This window comes from Parasteatoda tepidariorum, chromosome 3, assembly GCF_043381705.1.
Source record: "Parasteatoda tepidariorum isolate YZ-2023 chromosome 3, CAS_Ptep_4.0, whole genome shotgun sequence".
NCBI classification, from domain to species: Eukaryota; Metazoa; Arthropoda; class Arachnida; order Araneae; family Theridiidae; genus Parasteatoda; species Parasteatoda tepidariorum.
The window spans coordinates 97,450,099-97,472,269 of NC_092206.1; the positions used below are offsets into that span (position 1 = coordinate 97,450,099).

Genomic DNA, 22,171 nt, shown 5'->3' on the forward strand with positions numbered 1-22,171 from the left:
GATGGTTTTCGTATTGGATTCCAAGCAATTGTTGTCGAACATAGCTTTAAAAACAGGAGATCTCTAAGGAATTCTATGGGTGCAGCATGCATAATAAATGAAAAAAAAAATATATATATATATATATAATTGACAAATATGAAATATTATATTAATGAATACTTTTATTATTACAACTTCATAAAAGCTAAAAGTGTGAAATTACGAGAGATATTCTTCATAACGAAATTAAATTTCTTTAAAAATAGCGTTTTAAAATTGCAAATGGTAAAAATTTATTAAAAACTTCTACGCGTTTCGATGTCACAATGGTAATCATCAGTATAATGAAAGTCAGAAATGAAGAAAACTATTCATTATAAGGAAATTTGATTTCATTAAGAACTACGTTTTAAAATTACAAATAGTAAAAATTTATTAAAAACCTATACGCGTTACGATGTCAGAAATTTAATCATCAACCTCAAACAACTAATTAAATGCATTAATGACTGGTAAATATTAAAAATTTCATACCAATGTGAACTGGCATACATGGAACTAAACGCGAATTCAAGCTTCTGCTCAGAAATTATCAAGGCTACATCAACAACCAAGAAATCCACCGTTCATCCATAGCGAAATTCGCTGGACAGATGGCCATAGGTTTGATTTTTCTTCTCCTCATATCATGCATAAATGTATTTCAGTTAGTTGACCTAAATTTTTGAGAGAATTACTACATTGACAAAAACAAAAACTCTATTGGTAATGACCATATTTTATTTATTCGAGGTTTGGAAATCATTGATTTTTTTAGCTCTTTTAACTGTATATTTATCTTTTTTAGTATGATGTAACATCTGCCGGATTTTAATCATCTCTGTTTTTATCATTAGTGCCTTTTATATTACTGATGAAGACATCGAATACATTGTGGCATCGAAACGCGTGTACTTTTTTAATAAATTTCTACTATTTGTGTTTTTAAAACGTTGTTTCTAATGAAATTTAAGCAGATGTCTTCAAAAAAAACAAGTAGTTAAAAAAGTAAGAATTTTTTTTAATTATCCTAATCCAATCAATAGAATCCTAAAATTAACTTAAATCCATTAGTGTTCAAAGCACACTTTTTCTGTAATAAAAAGTTTTTGCCTCAGTTGAAAAAGTTGGTTAAAAAATACTAGAAAGTAATTTTTGTCAAAAAAGTGATTTCTGTCGACTTTAGTTTTGTTATTAAAATCTTCCCTAGAAAGGGACTGTAAACACTAGTTAATTATCTTTAAATCTGTAATTTATTATTTTGGTTAATAAAAGTTGCTTTAAAAATATTTCATTTAATCTGTTTATTTTTTTATTTTGCTGAGAAAAATGTTAAAATTTGAAAGTTAGCATTTCACAGATGCGTTATGAGTGTCCCCCATAACAATATTGCAAATTAATTAATGCATTGAAGTAAGGCATGGTAACAGTTCTCGTGGAAATATATAATACAAAAGACTTAGTATACTGTACATGAAAGTATTAATGCCGAAAATAAGAAAAATGTTGTGCTAAATGTTGCTTACGTTGGAGAAAAACGAAAAAACCACAATCAAAACTATATAGTCTACATATGTTTCAGTTTTATCAGAGCCTTAGTGTTATAAACGGGTACACTGTTGGAATTTTCATTATAAAATTACCAGCAGCAGCCTGTTCATCCGATTAAGCTTAAAATTCATGGTAAGGAACAATTTTTACCTTTACGGCTTTGCAACTTAACAACTAGTATGGTTATAGAACCATAAATACAAAACTATATGTTTTTTTTTGCCATTTACGAGTAACATGGTTTCAAATCCGTGAAAAAATAGTGTAACTGGACTTGGGAACTAGGCTTTTTGTTAGATAATGGGCATTGAAGAGTGCAGGACTGGAAATTTTTCAAATGTTAAGAGAACGGAATAAAAATAGTGATGTCTACGGTAGGACTCGAACCCCAGCTCTGCTGGTCATGAGACTGACAGATTAGCCTTCTCGGCTATAATATGTACTCATTTGCGGGAAATTAAGCGGCTTCATTAGGTGGGCTTATTTGGTGCGATAAAACTCTGATCGTTTAACTGTATAATGTGAAAGCAGTTAACAAACTGTTTTTCTCACAGTTAACAGTTTGATTAATATCTTATCAAACTGTTAACTGTGAGAAAAACAGTTTACTGAACTGTTTTGTTTGAATATTTTAAAATTACAATTAAAGTAATTATAAAGTAATTAAAGTATTGTTACGTAATTATTTTTTCCTAGAAATTTCTAACAGTGTGCCGTCATAAGTGGTAAGTTACAAAATTTCTGTGACGTACCAAAGAATGATGGTACTAATATGTGTTTCTTATAACATTTCTGAATTTTGTGCTTCTATTGCATATTCAAAGTGACAAAAAATGTATAATGATTTGAAAGTTTTTTAAATTTTTATAAGTTGTTGTTGTTGTTAATTTGCGTCGCACTAGAGCTGCACAATGGGCTATTGGCGACGGTCTGGGAAACATCCCGGAGGATGATCCGAAGACATGCCATCACAATTTTGATCCTCTGCGGAGGGGATGGCACCCCCGCTTCGGTAGCCCGACGACCTTCGCGTGAAGTCGAGCACTTTACGGTAGCACAGTTTAACGAGGACCAATACCGCACACCCTCGGTCCCTACGCAGACTGATCCAAGTGGTCACCCACCCGCACACTGACCGTAGCCAGTGATGCTTGACTTTGGTGATCTGCTGGGAACCGTGTCTTAACGATCAGTCCACTGCGGGACAAATTTTTATAAGTAAAATAAATGAAAACATTAACATTGAAGTTTTTTTTTTTATCTATATTGCTTTTTTAAGCCTTCAAATTCAATATAAATATCCATTCTTTTTTTTTTCCATGCTAGAAATTATTAGAAATCTATCTCAATTGACTTTTTTTTCTGAAATATGATAAAAATTGTGCAAAACATTTATACTGATTGGTTGTAGAGTGTATTGCAAAAATTTATATGAATTTTTTTAAACCGACGTTTTTTAAAATTCAACTTATAATGTCGTTAGCTCAAATAAATTTGTCTGGATAAAAAAGAATATTTTTTTTATGAAATTTAATTTTATAATATAAATATTATTAATATTCTCTTACTTTTTAAAATTACATATTTCATTTATTTTATTATTATGAAATACTGCATTACGTATATCGTGAAATGGAGTTTAAAAATGTAGACATTTATAATTAATTATGAATGAAAATCCGCTCTCCAATTTCAAAATAACTCGTTATGCATTTATTGTGCTTTTCTTATAAATATTTATATTCATTATTGTTATACATTATAAAAATAATACGCTTTCGCATACAGAATAGAATGTGAAAAATATGTAACTATCTTCAAAGAAAACTTTCTTCTCTTAAAACTATTCTTCGGAAGAGGTCAAATAATGAAAGTCAAGTGAAGAGTTTCGTAACTCAAAAATGCTCGATTATTGTTTAGTAAGAAATCGTACCGTTGAATAAGCAGACGATCATTAATGGCCCGGTTTCTTGTCTTCATTTCAGTTCCCTAAAGCAAAGCTCATTTCTCAAATTAAAATATCTTTGTATTCTTGAATTTTAAAATTTCTAACTTTCATTTGATGTCATCTTTTTTTGTTCTTTTACTTCGGAAGGCACAACTTCTGGTGTCTCGAGTATTTTGAACAATATTAAAATAGAATTCGACGGATTAAATCGTTTTGGGAAAAAAATATATTTTCTACTTAATTTTAAAAGTTATTAAGACTCAATAGTGTATACTTGCTGCACTTGCATATATATATTTTTAAAAAATTCACTGTAGTTGTTGCTATTAATTTAAATTTGTATTTAAAGTTCGGAAAATTGTGTTGTAACAATTGTTATAAAGAGAAATTTTAATTTTATTAATGGCAGATAACTAAAACTCTGTGTTTCTAGAAGTAATAATTTCTGTTCAATATTTAAATTAATAATTGTTGTTACAGTTAAATATAAATTCGTAATTTTGATAAGTTTAAAAATTCTTACGCATCTGTTTAATTCGTCCACAGATTCGTTAGCCTGATCTTATCTAAATTTATGTCCAAGTTGATAAATCTTGTTTTTGGATTTTTATTAAAGCACGGACATTTACAGGTTTAGTTAAATTTTAAATTTGTTTTACATTATCTATGTTGAATGTGTCTTTAATTTCTTTTATTTCTTATCTATCGATGTAATCAAATGTATCTCCTAAACAATTTTTTTTTTTCATTTTAAACCGTTAAGGCTTTTTGAACATATTTATGTGTTCAGAATTTAATATGTTGAAATATCATATGACAATTTTACATATATGTTTCACTGTAAAAATTCCAGATCAAATTGCAGTAAAACGTACTAGTACCCTGAGTGAGGCAACCATAAAACCCGTTTTACCTAAAATCCATTTTTACCACAAAATTCATACTGTAATTTTTACTGTGACATTTAATTGCAGTTATCCAGTGATTTTACAATGAAAATTACGATACATCAGATTTTTTGTTCCGTAAACTTTTACAGTTGAAAATGGATTTTACTGTAGTTAGGTCCGAAATTTTTTTACAGTGTAGGTAAGAATATAAGGTACATTAATTCTACGACAATTTCAAATAAAATTTTAAGTTTTACATAATATATATTGAATCGGGCAAAAATATTTGCTCCCAAGGCTTAGTTTTAAAGTTGGTTTAGAAATATTGGCAAAAAATACAGTGATGGCATTTTATTTAAAACTTAACGTGTTTTTTTTTTAATTAATTTTTTCCCTCCTATCTAGCACTAAATTAAATCTCAACATTAGCATTTTTAATTTACTGAAAGGTTCTGAGAGAGAAATTATTATTAGAAAATTAGTAATTTTTGTTTCGGCCGTTTCTGTCTGTGATTTCTCGGTATAAAAAGGTTTTGTTGTCTGTTCAGGTGTATTTTTTTTTTCTTCTCTCTTGTGGCAGCAGTTACTTTTAAGCAAGACATTTACTGGATAAGTTGAGAAACATGTGATTCTAAAAGTTAGCTAAGATTTTGCATTCGTATTTAATTATAATTTAGTTATTATAAAATAAAACTGAATTATATGAATCTGAAAGTTCGTAACTAACTACACTGTAAAACATGAGTCAGATTGTGCTTGTATTTTTCTTAAATATCTTTAAATATATATCTATCAAATACACATTCGATAATCCTTATCTTTTTGGGTGTGTTTTTTTGTTGATTCGCTATTTCGTTTATCTTTGAAAAGTTTTACGATACTGATTAAATCCTCCCCCCCCCCTGTACGTTTATCTTGTCTAGCACAACTGCAATAGTAGTTAATTAGTCCCTATTATGTTATATCCTACGATAGAATTTTAATGAAACTACCGCTTTATTTTAATACATGAGTAATAATTGCTTGTACGGAGAAAACAATTCTGGTAAGATTATTGTACTGCATGATAATGCCATTTCTGGCGTTCTTACGGTAACGGTTTATCGAAAATTCTGGTTTTCAAAATTATAGCTCTTATTGCCACACATTTTGTAGAAAATAAAAAGCAAAATTCTTTTTTGCCATACTTTAAGTTACCATGATAAAATTACCATATTTATAAAATTTTTATCACACTTTATAAAATCAAATTTAATTATTTATTTTACCGAAACCTTTTCGCTTTTCGATAAAAATTACCGAGCTTTTTGTTATTTCCTAAACAGCCAAAAACACGGTAAATTTTATTATATTTCGGTGGTCGTGACTATACTTATTATACTGTTTTGATAGCGTATGAGTAAGGTGTAATAATATATAGTATGTAATATCATTCTAATTCTGTTTTCTTATATCTCGTGGTCTTGTAAACGATTCACGTTTATATAATATATATATATATATGGCCAAAACAACATGTTAGACTTATTAAAATTTTATTATTTTATGATTAAGATATTTTTATTGTTAAAAAAACGTACTTTCTTTGTAATTTTTTGTTCAATTTAACTAATTTAAACTAATAATTAGGAAGAAAAGAAAAACGTTTTTGCACAATTTACAATGTTTTCAAGCGAAAATGAAAAGTTTTTTTATAAAGAAAGCAACATTTTGACCTTCGTAGTTTAGATACCAATGTTTCTGGAACTTTTTTTGACAAATTAATACATTTCGAAATATATCAGTCATATGTGTTATGTTTGTAGGAGATAATTTTTGTATTTTTTTTTAATACATTTTACTTAATTATCTAATAAATTTTTATGCTTGTACACGTAGTAAACAAATGCGTGAACTCAGGCATCTTAATAAAATTTAATGTAGCAATAACGGTGTGAGAAAGAAATTAAATTTGTTATTTCTGATTATGTTGGAAATTCTAATTCTTCAGGTTTTTTCCCAAGTTTTGTTGAAATAATTCTGCTTATTTTGTTTCTTATAATTATTTATCTTTACTTATTTTCTTCTTTTGATTTATTCATATCTTTCCTTTTTATTTCTTTAGATTCAAGAAAGTTAAGGATGATAAACATCATTATGTATCTCTGTGATATGGCAATAATTGGTGAGTTTTATTGTAATTTTGCTTTACTTTTATTATTTAAGAACAGAAGAACCTCAAGTATGTTGAACCAATCAAGCTGAATTTTTACATAAAATTATATTTTGAAGTTAGGAATTTAAAAATTAAAACTCATTTGCTTATAGGAAATAAATAGTTTTAGAAATATAAACTTGGATGTAAAATAAGAGACAAAATCAAGTCTTCTCTAATCATGTGATAAATAGTTCCAGTAATAGAATCAGTTTAATAAATTTTAAAATATGCATATTCTTTGTTTTATATTACAATCAAATCAGTAATTTGTTAGGTAAATAATGCGATGAATCGTATTTGCTTGCTGCACTAAATTTATTTATAGTTAATTCAAAATTAAAACTTGTTCTTTCAAAGTAAAAAAAAATATGAGTTTGAAAACGATTAAAATAATGTGAGCGTTACTTTTAATATTGCGGAAAAAATTACTTCGAAAATGCATCTGTAATCTTTTGCTGAAAGGGTTTATTTTTCTCACTTTAAAAAGTAAGAATTTAAAAAAAAAATTAAATAAAATATTGCATGCATGAAAAAATTCTCTGTGGTAAGAACAATTCTGTAGCCATATTTTGTAAGTTGCAAAAAATTTGGAAATTATTTTTTATTCTAACCACAAGACGCAAAATATGTATTTAAATTAAACTAATTTTTGTGTCAACATAACCTTTGCTTGCCGATTAGTAGAGATTGGTGGCGTATTCGAAGTAAAGATTCTTATTTTAAACAATCTATAATTTAAAAATCGTTTTACAGTGGACAAGGAAATAAATTCAAGTGTTATTTCAAATCCATCTGCAAACAAAATTTGAGCTTAATTGGCTAGTGGCACTTGAGGTATCTTCCTTGCATGATCTACAATAGTCGTTATAAACTTTTAAGCACAATAATAAGTACTTTAATCAATTTATTCAAACAATATGATTATTATTTATTTATAACACGCGTATGCGAAGAGTTTCATTGTATTTGTTTACGATTTTAATTCATTTCAAAGTACCATAACAGCTTTGATGCCAAATTATTGATTAATAGAACATGACTTGTTATAAATTAAAAATAATATGTGTTCAGAAATGGTAAGCATAACAAAAATAAATGCAATTTAAATTATAATTTATTAGATTTTTACTGATTAAAATCGTAACATTGTTGTATAGTATAAAGGAATTTGAGATGAGGTCGGCTCTGTAGTGTTAAAATAGTTTTCGTGCTCTTATTTTGGGATTTTTCGTATTTGTTCAAGGTGATTTTTTGCGTTTGTTTTTCAAATGAATGATTTAAAAATTTCAGCTGCTTCTTTTTTTGGTTATAAAAGAATGTGCGTCTTGAATTTTTGGGTTTTACATGACATATTAAATATTCTTGAGCTCAAGTATAAAGACAAATTTCCTAAGACCACATTATTATTTTTTTTTAGTTGCTGATATGAATTTAAAAGCTATACAGTTATAATTATTTTAATTGTTTATTTGGTTTCCGTTTATTTTTAACTATTATGTCTGTTAAAATCTCTATTCTATGAAAACTAGGGATAATTTAAAAATTGTATGGTTTTATTCGGATTTTGCCGCCATGCGGGGGTGCAACGCCGACTTGGTTCCTTCAGTTTATCCGGCAATAGTCCAAGCAAACATTCTAACGTCTAGTAAGTTTTTGATTGGCTGTAATAAGTAACGTGACTTTCCGCATAAAAAGAAATTTCACAACTTTATTTAAATTTTTCGCTATGACTCAACTAAATGGGGAAAATCTCTGAAAATAATTTTTTCCTTTTCCTTAACGTAAAAATAGAAAATGCATTGTTTACGAAAATAATTTTTATAATTTAAATCACGAATGCGTTGCTAATATTTTGTAAATGACTCTCTGTTAATAACTATGCTTTTTAGATGTTTTATCAGTAGCGTAAACATAAACAGAAACATAAAAGAATTTCAATTTTTAATTAGCTTGTTGTCCTTTAGTTTCAGCACAAACAGGCTAAACATGAAATTTTCTGAATTGGATATTTTGAAACTTTTAAGTACCAAAAAGAGTATTGGTCTATCTTGTTTTTATCGAAAATTAATATTTGAAAGGAAGAAAAAGTGTATGATTTGAAAACCAAACGGCTCTAATTTTCATTTAATGTGTCAAATTTCATGAAATTATAGTTCCCTTAAAAACTTTTGGTCTGTCTAATGTTATGAAAAATTAATTCTGATAAGTTACAGGACCAATATTTCAATAATCCAATATTTCAATTCAATATAAACGATTTCATTGTTATGAAATATTGTTATTTAATGTGTTGAATGAAAAATGTAATTTGTTTATGTTCCAAAAAAGATTTTTTTTATATTCCAGCTAATTCTAAGTTCTTCTGACTTTTATAAGTGAGAAAACTAAAGCATACGATTCTCGAGGAAACGATTTTATTGCTATGAAATATAATAAATTGATCTATGGAATATTTTATATCCCAAAATAAATTTCATTTTATCCTATTTAAATATTAATGTATATAAGATTAGGAAAATGAATTTTTTTTTTAAATAAATTATTTTATAAAATATCATGATCTATTTTAAATTTTATTTTTCAAATCACTTTGTATTTTAATTTTAAAAAAATATCATTAACTGTTTTTGAAATATTCTAATTATGTGATAAACAATCGTGTTTACATGATGTTTTGCATATTTAATAAAAAAAGTAATATTTAAAAGTATGAAAACGAACAGAACTTGTATTTAAAAATCGTATTCTCGCTACTTATTTTAAATTTTGCTTTTGAATAATGTATGATATATTGAAACCTTTTTATGCAGTGAATCATTTTACTAAAACAGTTTAAGTTGTGTTACATATGAATGCTAATTTATCTCATTTCTAATAAGAATAATTTCTAATACTAAATTTGAATATTAAATTAAATTCTTGTCTTCTTCAATTAAAAATAGTATTAGAAAGTGTGAAAATTAAACAAAATTTTTTTATGAAAGGAGCTATAAATGGTGATTTATCTAAATTGTCTTTCGTAGAATGTATGATATTTTAAAATTAGCAAAATTAATTAATTTAATTCTACTTTAGCTTATAAATGCTTCTGTATAAGAATTTAATACATAGCTACTATTTAAAAATATATTCCTTTAAGTCTAAAGGTAAAGTTTTGTTGATGAATGAAAAAAATGGTGTTTAAAGGTTAGAAAATGTGCAGAATTTTTGAGCAAATTATTCCATAAAAGGTATTCATTTTCAAAATCGTTAAATCGCCATCCATTTCAACACTTGCATGATTATTTTTGTTTACTTATGAAATGCATGATTATTTTTGTTTACTTATTAATTTTTTTAGTGGGATGGATTACCCATGTAATTGATGATGCAGTTTATTGTAGTAAATTTTAAAGCCAATTGTAAAAAAAAAAAAAAAAAAAAAAATCGGAATTTTAATTGTAAAGATTTTACGTTTTATTATTTAATTGAAGAATGATTTTGAAAGTAAGGAAACAAACAAAATTGCTTGACTCAATTCACCATACATATATATATATATACTATATATATTTTTTAATTTTTCATTTTTTTGTTTAATAATTTTTTTGGAAAAATTTTTAAATTTTACTATTTAGAAGTTACGTTGTATTTGGATTTATTACCCTTTTCTATTGTTCTTACATAAAACTTTTAAAAACACATGGCAGCAAAGTCCGTCTTATTAAAGCTTGTTTTCTATCATATTTTATTTTTAAAAAATAAAATTTAAATAAGAGGCATAATTTTTGAGCTAATGACTTTAAATAACACCTGCTTTCTTAATTTTTAACAGATTTTTTTTAATTCTTTTTAAGGTGATTCATCGTAGAAGACAGTTCATATCAGGGAACTACTCCGTCTAAAAAATCATAGCTATCACCCAATATTTTAGAAAAATTTATCATCTCCTTTTTTTCCCCGATTGCGTGGTTAGTCATGCATCTGTCATAAGTAATTATTGCAAAGTCACCTTAATTATGAAAATAGCACATTAGTCGCAAGAAAGCATCGTTTCAAAAACCTTAACCAAAAATGTGAATATTTTGGAGGGTTGTTTCCTAAAAATTCGTCCTGATATCAAAAAAGTTTGAATTTTTTAAATTTTTGTTTTTTTTTAATAGTTTGCAAGGAATATCACATTTTACTTTCCCCTATGAAATGGAAAATTTTGTCAAACTTTATATACAATAGGAGAAAAAAGAAAAGAAAACGATATTGAATAATTACAGTTCAAATAAATTTTTTTGAGCAAACGATTTTATAAACTTCACGTTTTAAAAACCATTTTAACACCATCTATTTATAAATCTTGTTTTTGATTTATGAGCGATACTTAAAAAATTATTTCTAGAAATCAGTAATCTGTAGATGTGTAGTATGTTCTTGAAACTAGGGGAACGAGGAAAAAAAAATGCAAAGGAAAAAAGAAAAATCAAAGTTTTGACCTTTTCGAATAACTCTCAATGCTTCTATTTAATTTCTGAAAACTCTGATATAAAAAGAAAATGTGTCTGTAAGGAAATCTCTTTCATTTGATTTTGCCTTATGACACCTTACCTAGACCGTGTCTTCTTTTCGATCATGACTTTGACCATCTTTTTCAACACCTGTTTATCTCTCTCACTCTCTCTTTTTTTTTTGTTTTCCAGTACTTGGTCATTAGACTGTGGGTGGAGACTCATCCACCCTTACCCCCAACCCATCTTCATTTCGGTGTTTTTCGTTTTAATGAAGCGGCGAGTGGATGCATGGTTGCCCCCCGAGTAATGGTTGTCGGTTCTTCTCTTCTTATATTATTATTATTTTTTTTTTTTTTAATCTTAGCTTCGGGTTCTTCAAATGTTGCTCCTCAACATTTTAGTTTATTGTTATGTTCTTGTTTTCTATTTTATGTTATGGTTCAGATAATTATTTATGACGATCTTAAACTAAAAACCTAGCTGTTTTTCTCGTAATGTTAAAATATAAGTCCGTTTTACACTTACATTTTCTTTAATAAATATCTTAAAATTAGCCATCAAATTTTGCATTACTTACTAACTTTTCAGGCTATAAATCCAAAAAGGATTTTTAACGTGTATTTTTTGAAAAATGCGTCAAATTAGTGTTAAAGGCTATGTCCAACACTGTTAAAATTTTCCTTCTAAAATTACGGTAATATAACTGGCAGCTGTCTGTCCATCCGATTAACCATAAAGTTTACGGAAAAGAAAATTTTTTTCCTTTATGGTTTTATAACCATTTACAAAAATATCGTTATAAAACCATGAATACGAAACTATACGGTTTTTTAACCATTTACAACTAGCATTTTTTAAAAACGTAATAATTTTTTAACTAGACATAGAAGCTCGGCTTTTCGTAAGTTAATGGTCATTGGAGAGTGCCGGACACTGGGAATTCTTCACGTGTTGAACGGAATGGAGAAAATATTGTAGTGTCAACACTAGGACTCGAACTCCAGTTCTGATGGTCATGAGATTGACAGATGAGCCCGCTCGGCTATGATATGTACGCAGTAGCGAAGAACTAAGTAGCTTCATTAGGTGGTTCTAGTTGGTGCGATAAAATTCTGGTTGTTTAACCGTATTAGGTGAAAGCAGTTAATAAACAGTTTTTCTTAAACTTAACAGTTTAATTACCATTTCATTTATGGTCAATTGACTGTGTTGATTAAATATGGTAAAATAGCCATGCAATCAATTGTTATTTAACCATTTCTTCCGAGAAATTTCTAACAGTGAACGCTGTTATAACCTTAAATTAATAGCTCATTCCTTGATACTGTGTTTCCTGTAATTTTCAAATATAAGACAAGTTTATTGTCAAATTTTCTTTGACAAGTTTGTTAAAGTTGGCCTTAAAATATAAGTCCGTTTTACCCTTACATTTTCTTTAACAAACATCTTAAAATTAGTCTAAATCCAAAAAGGGTTTTAACATGCGGTATTTTTCGATGTATGCGTAAAATAGTCTTAAAGGCTATGAAGTTCAACGCTGTTTAACCTAGTTCAACCTTAAATTAATAAACTCATCCCTTGATACTGTGTTTCCTGGAATGTTTAAATATAAGTCAAGTTTATTGTCAAATTTTCTTTGACAAGTTTGTTAAAGATGGCCTTTTGTTTGATAAACAAATTATTACTGTTACAAAAATTATTCAAATAGTTTCTTTTTTAATCAAATGATTCTACACTTGAAAAGTATCATCGAAGTTTAACCTGTTGTCAATGTTATGTTTAAGACATTAGCCTCAAACTGTTCCCTAAATGCTTTTTTTCTCCTCCTAATGTTTAAGTATAAGTAAGTTTAAATTTACATTTACTTTTACAAATGTGTTAAAATTAGCCATCAAACTTGCATTACTTACAAATTATTACACTATAAATTCAAAAGGTGTCTTAACATGCGTTATTATTTATTTGTCTAATAAACAAACTATTAGTGCTATAAAAATAATTTTTATTCTTTATTTAAATTATTAATATTTTATTTAAATTATTAATTTATTAAATTATTAAAAAATTTTAATAATTTTCTTATCAAGATTTTTTTACCCAGAAATGATTTATGCTCTGCAAGTTGGAATAATCATTTAACCTGTTGAAAATGCTTCGAGGTCCAATGATCTAAGACATTAAACTTAAAACTGTTCCCTAAATACTGTTTTTTTCTCGTAATGTTTCAGTACGAGTAAGTTTAACGTCATTTTTTGTTGTTGTTGTTTTTGAAAAATCGTTAAAGTTTGCATGACTTACAAGCTGTTCATGCTATAAATAATTATTCATATAGGTCTTAATACGATTTTTTTTTTTTTTCTTTTTTGCAACTAGTTCTAAAAGTAAAAATTGATGTTTACTTCGTATCTATATAAACTTTTAAATTATGAATAATTTTTTCTACTTTGCTCAGAAAACTAATAATTCTACGAGTCAAAATAATTAGAAGATATATAAAACTGTTTAAATGTTAAGTTTCTGATTTAAAGATACTAAGATCCTAAAATCTTATTTACTATCATTGTTTTTCTCGGTAGGAGCAATAAAGCCACCGGAAGGAAAGAAAAAAAAGAAAGAAAAAAAAAACAGGAGCACCTTACTAATTATATAAATGTAGCGACCCATTCTATTTCGGGCCGTAGAAACGGAAACTAATTAATGTAATTTAATAATTATTCGAATGTGGTTACATTAATTAATGTAAATGATTAACTTAAAGTTAAAGAAAAGGAACCTTTCCCACTTGAAGTATTTAACGAATACTTCATGGATTGAAATATTGACACTATTTAAGGAATTGGTTAAGACGCTTCAGCAGTTCTGAAATTCTTCTAAATTTCACTAATTATACTTATTGTATCGCGATATAATAATAAACAAATAAATCTTTTTTCAACTAGTAATCATATCTTTTTTTTTAAACTTTCAATTTAATTACATTAAATTGAAATTATTATTTTCGTTATTTTTATCTCATCAAAAGATTTACTCCTTGAGAGACTACTGTTAATTCATAAACAATTTATTACAATGCATTATAAAATTACATTTGCAATTGAAAATGTTTAATGTATTATTAGTTTCGTTCTGCCAATTTCAAATTAAACTTTATATCTTAATTATTTTTTTTAAAAAAATACCTAATTATAATGGAATAATTATTTAAGTACAATAAATTCGTGTTCGGCATCCCGAATCAAATCGGACGTTATATAATAATTAATAAGGTGTTTTTTTTTTTTTCCAGTGCTCATCTTTTCTGTGCTTTTTCCGAACTTTTTTTCCTGTGCTCTTTTTTTCGTGATTCGTTTTTATCGTATTGTTTAAGAAAAAATAAACATCATCAACTTGTTTTTTTTTTAAAAACAAAAATAGCCATTATAATTTGTCTAGCTAGCAGCAATTAGTGCAATGAATAATTATGAAAAAAGTGTCTTCATATAAGTTATTGTTTTGAGATTCCAAATCATAAATAAACTAAAAATATTGTAAACGCAGTGATTAAAAGTTGAACACCTCACGGTTTTTCTCATAATAAGTAAACTTTTTCATCAGATTTTTTTCCATAAATTTTTTAAAATTGACATTGAAAATTCATACAATCAAAAATTTTTCAATACTATTGATGAGTACCGAAAACGTGTTTCAGCAAGTGTTATTGTATTGTAAAATAAATTTCGGTGTTTCATTTTTGGCCATCATTTTGGTATTGGCAGTTGCCATCATTTTTGGTATTGAGGTATTTTAAATGCATTTTTAAGTATAGAACTGTAGTTATTATGGGAATATTTTTATTTAATATTAACAAAATACCAATTTGCGCAAATATGTTGCTAAAAATGTGTTTCTTTTTTAAGCGAGGTGTTTTTGCAATAAAAACCATTGAGTTGATTCGAAAGCGCATGATGTTGCTAGTAAACGAACAAAAGGGAATGAATTAATAATTAAATAAAACTAAAACAGTGAAAAAGTGAATAAAAAAAATGTGATACATACACTGTAAAAAATTTTAGTCTATCTCAGCACCCGAAATGGTGGCAACTATATGCCGAAAGTTTTTACAGTTTATTTGAGGAAAAAAATTTTCTATATGAGTCCAAATAATGCATTTAAGTCCAAAACTGTTATGTTTGAAGTTCAACAACAATCTATGATTCATAATTATTTTCTTCACAATAAAAAGGCAGCCCTTTCGCTTAGTTTTCAAAATTTTATCTGTTATTACGGTGAAATGAGGTGACAACAAGCAATTCACTGTTATATTTTAATTGTTGTTAATTAACTATTCAAATATATTCCTAAAGTACTATTTAACCATGCAGTTTATTAGCTATTTGCTATGAACGACCCACTAAAATAGAGCTTGAATTTTTATGCATGCAGAGTCTAACGATATACTTCATTTCAAAAATTTTTAATTTTTACGTTTATGTATAATTTTATTTATTGGTTTTTAATGATTGAAAAAAACGTGATAAATTTTATACATGCAAAATAAATGTGCATGATAAATGTTTAAAACTGTTGGTGTGTTAAAGAATGTTACGTGGTAATTTTGATCTTTTCATTCTTATCATTTATTGGAAAGTTCTGTTTATAAAACTGAATCAATTTTAATTGTATTCTGGCTATTCATTTTTTTTTATCTTTGAAACCCAATTAATATTTGCTAATTTTTTTAACGTAATTAAAAATTGTTCATAATAACTTTTAGTTCTATTTTCGCTTATGTTTAAAATAACATATTTAAGAGTTTTGGTTTTTTGTCAGTTTAATCCTCTTAACCCATGTTGTGTCAAAAGCTAGCTTTTGACGTCAAAATCTTGAATCTGGTTAGAATAAATCTCTAACTATGCAAACGTTAGTAACCATATGATTTCAAAAATGTATATAAGAAATGTATAGTGCAATATCTGTTTAATAGTTAACTACTGTTCTTTTCCTTAAGCTTTCAATTTCATCCTAGACTATAATTAGAAAAGGAAATGAAAACATATAATATACAAATCGGTTAGTTAGAAGGTACCATAAAATCGTTATCATCAGTGTCACATACTTGTTTTAAGATTCACGTTATAAATTTCAGTGTTAATATTTTTTATTTTATTTATTTATGTTTTTTTTTTTTATAATAAATTTTTTAATTTTCCTGGTGTGAAATGTATGATTCATTCCCAAGTTTTTAACTTCTGATATTCCGTATCGTTCAAAACAAAACTTGATCAATTGACTTTGAAAAGAAAAATATTGTGTATTGCACTAAAGATCAAAGTTAACGTTAACCCTCTAAGTGTCAAAAGTATTTTTCTTTCCGAAAAGGGGGGGGGGAACTGAAGTGATTTTAACAATTACAGTTTTAATTCCTTACTGCACAAAGTTTCTTTACGTCACAAAAACAAACATTAATTATTTCCTAAGAGTAAGAAAAAACGTTGGTAGTTTCTCTATGCTTTTGAAAATGTAACTAATATGTAATCTTAAAAAAACATAACAGTTTCGTAGCATGTAATTTTTATATGTTTTCTGAGAAATATTTCATTTGGAGGGGTTCTCTTGTCAGTTTCTAGTGAGAAATTTCTCAAATAAATGAATAAAAAGCATCTCTATGGTGTGAAAATGTTCTAATCTAGGATAGATATAAATTTGACAACATATAATAATTGTTTAGGAATGTCCTCATAAAAATATTCTATTTGGAAAGAAGGTCAGACTTGCTTGCATTTAGTGAAAGTTCAGAAGAAGAAAGAAAAAAAACATAGTTTTCCAATGCTTTTGAATAATATGTAATCTCGGAAATATAACTGTTAGGTAGTGTATAATAATTTGTGTATTTGTTTTCTAAGAAATATTCCATTTGGGGCAGCTCCTTAGTTTGTGCTTAGAAAGTTCACAATGAAATAATAATCTTGAAAAACGGCTGTTTTTTCCCGCTGGTACACGTTCCACTTGTAGTACGTAGAGGGAATAAAAAAATTTTAATTTTGAACTTTCTTTAAAAAATATTTAAAGAAGAAACAAGTATCTGAATCGTTACTAGATAATACGTCTGTTCTGTTCTATCATTACAAATCCAAAATACATACATTGTGAAAAAAAAATACCCTTTCACTTTATTCCACTTCAGTTGTACAAGACACTAGTGTGACCAATAGTTTTGTACGTCAGCAATTGCTGGGCAATTACTATAGCAGACGAACTGAATAGAACTGATGACTTTCGGGGGAAAAAATATTTTTTTTAAAGTTTGGTGAAGTGAAAACGGAATCTGGATAATTCTATACAATCATGAATTGCTATCAAAATTACAAAGAACTTAACGTAGTAAAAATAATTAAAGTTTCTGAAAGGGTATGTAATTCGATATAGCAATGAAAATCCTGGTAAAGTAACTTTTTAAGCATCAGAGGGGAAAAGAAAAAGAGGAAGACCTAAACCAAGATGGTTAGATGTATATTTTATTATATTATGTACATTATATACATATTTTATAACCGTCGTTGAACGGTCGACCCAATTCTGGGTTTACGACTACCCATGTTGAACTCCGTAGACTTGTCATTTTGAACCCAATTCAGAAGACAAGCATGCATTTGCATCTCATGAAGAGGAAGATCACGAAAACCTCCACACGATTAACCAGCCGTCAAGAGGACTCTATCCCATGATCAGTCGTCTACCACTGAGAATATTTTACGTCAGTTCTGTAGATGGTGTGAGTCGGTTGCGAGATTCGTATCGACCCGCCATCGCTGGGATTCGAACCTGGGATCACCTGATTGGGAGGCGAGAGCTCTATCCGTAGTCATCTATCCTGAGCCACTTTGGGTCCGTAGGAAAATATTGTTACAGCTCTATAAAATTAAAAAGAAATAAAAGAAAGTTAAGCCTAATAGGAAAGTTAAGCCTAATAATGCTTTATTCGCAGGTGGTCTCGCTCCCTCCTTTCATTATAAGCACCAACTCCTGCTAGTAGTTGTGATAACGAACGTAATGCTTTTCTTTCAATATCTTCGTGATATTTTCTTATTCATATAAATATTGAATTGTTTAAACAGATAAATGTTTAAAAAAAAAGAAAAAAGATTTCCTTGAATAAATAAAACACCGAAATAGTAAGAAATATAAGCCGAAACATCCACCTGTTGAATTCCGTTCTGTGTCCATAATGATACCGCTTGCTTTTCTTTTTCGAGATCACAGGTGGATTAAGGAACAAAAAGAAAGAATAAAAAAGAATATAAATGTATATAGACAGAATAAAAAAGAAGAAATAGAGAACGGACGAAAAGTACCGTTGCTATATAATAATCGGCCCTTCTCAGTGGCACAGATAAAAGGGCACAAAATAAAATGAAAATGTATAAAAGTAACAAAAACTAGAGGGGTGGGGAGGACCCGAAGTTCGCCAAGAAAACGGGGTGGTTGGGGTGGGGGGCAGCCAGAAGAGAATGTTCCAGAAGGAAGCGGTGGAATATATGTGGAATACATACACTTACTTGACATCGTCGCTTTTTGAGGCAACAAGAAGTGATTTTGTTCTTTTATTTTGTTCCACTTTTTTTTTTATTCATTTTAGTTTTACTCTTCTTTATAGTATCAGCCAATTTCTTTATTTTTTTAAAAAACATTTTTATTCTTGTCTAGTAGCTAGTGACCGTGTTAGAAAAAAAAAAGTTTTGAAGAAAGGGGGGAAAAAATGAAAAATAAACGTGCGAATAAATATTCTAAAATAAGAAAAGTAGAACGTTTTTGAAGGAGTAATAGTAGTCATAATAATATTAAGTTATTTGCTTTATGTTATTTTTATATTATTGTTATTATTTTGACGAGGTCTGAAAAAGTGTTTGGGGGTTTATGTTATTAAGCATTCTGAAATGATTCATTTGCTACCAAAATTCTTTTATAAATTACCTTTTCATTATTAAAAGAATTTAATACGAGTGTTCGTAAAATGTCGATAAATGGAAATAAATTTGTTTCATCGATTAAATTTTAAATTAATAAAAAAATAATGGGTTATTTAGGCGTATAATAATGTAGAAGTGGCTATATAATATTTGTTTCTTGACTTCTTTTTGCTATAGTAATTTTAATAGATGACTTTTTTTTTTTTTTTTTTTTTTAAATTCATTTTTCTATGTTAAACGTTAGGATCATTGCAATTTGGTATTTAATGAATTATGGACTGACAAATGCTTTAATATTTTTTTAAAAAAAAGTTCATTTTGGATAAGTTAGTAAATAATATTAATTTATTTTTATATTTTTAGGAATCCAAACAATATAGCGTTATAATGACATTTCAAGTACATAAAAAAATTCCATCACTCACTTTTTATTTTTAAAAATCTGTGACTTCTTCTTTATATTTTGAAATTCCGGCCTAATTTCCTATCTTCCTATCAATTATAATTTTCTATTTAATTGCCAATAATTGGTGAATTGTTGATTTCCTATCCAACATTGCTCATATTACGTAATTGTAATAATCAGTTAAGTAACTTTTAAGCATATTTTGGAAACAGAAACATTTATTCATTCGTAATGTTAAATTTGTTACAGTGTCGAATGAAATAATAGGTTAAACTTTTAAATGAAAATTGCGAATGAATTTTCATTCACTATTAGAATTTTAAATAATATTACTAATTCTCAAACTTCTGCCTATCATAAATTTTATTTAAAAATTATTATTATTAATATTTAGTATGACATATGTATTTAAAAAACATATAGATTTCATCAAAACCTTTTATTTCGTATTTAATAACCGTCGTTGAAGAACCGACCCAATTTCGAGTGTACGACTACCAATGTTCAACTCCATTGCATTGAACCTAATCCAGAAGACAAGGGAACTCCACGATCAAGTATTGGGAGAAAGTTTGTCTTCGTGGTGAACCTTTTTGTGGAACTAACCCTATTTGCGTTACACGGCGAGGAAGACACCCCACGGTTAGTCTGAAAGCAATTGGACTCTAACCAGTGATCCGTCTACCACTGAGGGTATTTTACGTCAGCACTGTGGTCAGTGCGAGCCGGGTGCGGATTTCGTATCGGCCAGTCACTTCTGGGATTCGAACCCGGTTCACAAATGTTTGTAACATTTCAGGAATGTTAAATACTTATATTTATATAAGCATTTTATATTTATAGCTGAAAAGTAAACTTAACCGAATAAATGGTTTTTATGCCATGTTCAAAGGTATCGTGATAGAATCGCTTAATTTAACACACTTATCAATTCCATCGCACATTATTTCATTTTTAAATTTACCAAAGATTTCTAGTGTTCCATTTTGGTGTCCCCATAAAAGGTAGAAATTTTTATTTTTTTTTTTTTTTTTTTTTTTTTTTTTTTTTTTTTTTTTTTGAATTTACAATTTCTAATCGTTTTCCTCTAAATACATTAGTATATAATTTTTAAAAAGAGCTGCTTTAACACAAATTATGCAGTTTTTTATACAAACAGCTTCATTTGCATTAATGATATTGAAAAACTTAGTAATGACTTGTAATACTACTTTCTTAAAAAATGATTTTACTTTTATTATTTTTTACCATCTTTTAAAATGTATTATTTTTTTCCTTTATTTTTAGGTGTTACCAAGTTGCAAGTTTCGTTCCTGTATCAACGGCGTGTAAATATTTATACTTTTTTTACTTTTTAATTCATACTTTTTAGGTGCAGAGGATGCGCAAAATGTAAATTTGGAATAAAAGAAACAGAAATTCAATTCATGTTTTTAAAATTTGTAAAAAATAAAAAAAATACTTTTTTCCTTCAAATTAATTTTTATTTTCAGATTCATGAGTTTCTGTCCATTGTTGTTATTCAAATTAATGATTTAAAATTAACTTTTAATAATATTTTTTATTTAATTTGTCTTTAATTAATAATTTTTGCGTTATATTTTATTTACTTTTGCAGTTATTTTGAATAATTTTTTTATTAAATTTGAATAACTTTAAATCAGTTCTTCGGTGGTAATAGTGACTAATGCTGTAACTTATTTAATCATAAATATATATTTATTTTTTCATTCATAATTTTTATGTCATCATTAACTTAAATGAATAGAAACATCTATAGCGATAGTATCAGGCTAAATTGTAAAGATAATGAACATATTTTGCCTTTCCTCGCATTAACTGTATTTTATTTGTTTGCTTGTATTCAATTGTTATCTGTATTTTTGGAAGTTAAATAAATGTGAAAATATATTTTTAGTTTTGTTTTATTTTGTGCATTGTTTCATTTTTTTGACCAATTTCTATCTAGACATATAGCCAATTTTTTTCTCTCCTCCAGTTAAGTAGTTAATTATTTTATAAGTAAAGAGCAAGGATGTATGAGTTGTTATAAATTAATTCATTAAATTTTTTAAGATACATTATAATAAAGAAATGCCATTTGAAATATTTATATTCATTATCATTTAGTAATATTCTAACATTTTAATTATTACATTTCTTATGTAACAAGCTGTGTTACATAAATTAATCAAATACTCTTTGAATATATAAAATAATAATAATAATTATTGAGTAATATAGAAAATCGTCAAAAACACTTTAAATAGAAAATGTATCTATGTTTTTTCCTAACTGAACTGATTTCAGTTTAACTAACTGAAATCAATGTTTTTTCCATTCACTTATTATTATTTACTGTGTATTTATCTTACGAGCATAGTAACTGCCAACTTTTATAAGTAATAATTTATTTTAAAACTCGTAAAATATGTTATTATTAGTTTCCAAATTTTCGTTAATTTTGAAAATAGTACATAAAACTCCTCAAAATTGCAATTCTTAATTTAATAATGTAGCTTAAATTAATAATATAAGCAAGATTTCAGAAAAAAAGTCAAAGGGAAATTCTAATAATAAAAAAAAAACCCTCTTATTTTATGTTTTTATCGAACTGTTTTCAATGTATTTTATTATTATTTATTGTATTAAACTTTTATTCTAATAATTGAAAATAAATTTTTAGAATGCATTTTAAAATGATATATTAAGCAAGAGTTTCCTGTCTTTA

At 27.1% G+C, this 22,171-nt stretch overlaps 1 long non-coding RNA gene across 1 annotated transcript in view; it reads left to right on the forward strand.

Moving 5' to 3' along the window:
• LOC139425210 (uncharacterized) overlaps nucleotides 1–21,351 on the forward strand; it is a 33,632-nt gene extending 12,281 nt beyond the window's left edge. The window contains exons 2-3 of the long non-coding RNA XR_011636482.1: nucleotides 6,515–6,574; nucleotides 20,728–21,351. This is a non-coding gene — a long non-coding RNA (uncharacterized lncRNA). The remainder of the gene's footprint in view (nucleotides 1–6,514; nucleotides 6,575–20,727) is intronic.
• The last annotated feature ends 820 nt before the right edge of the window (nucleotides 21,352–22,171 follow it).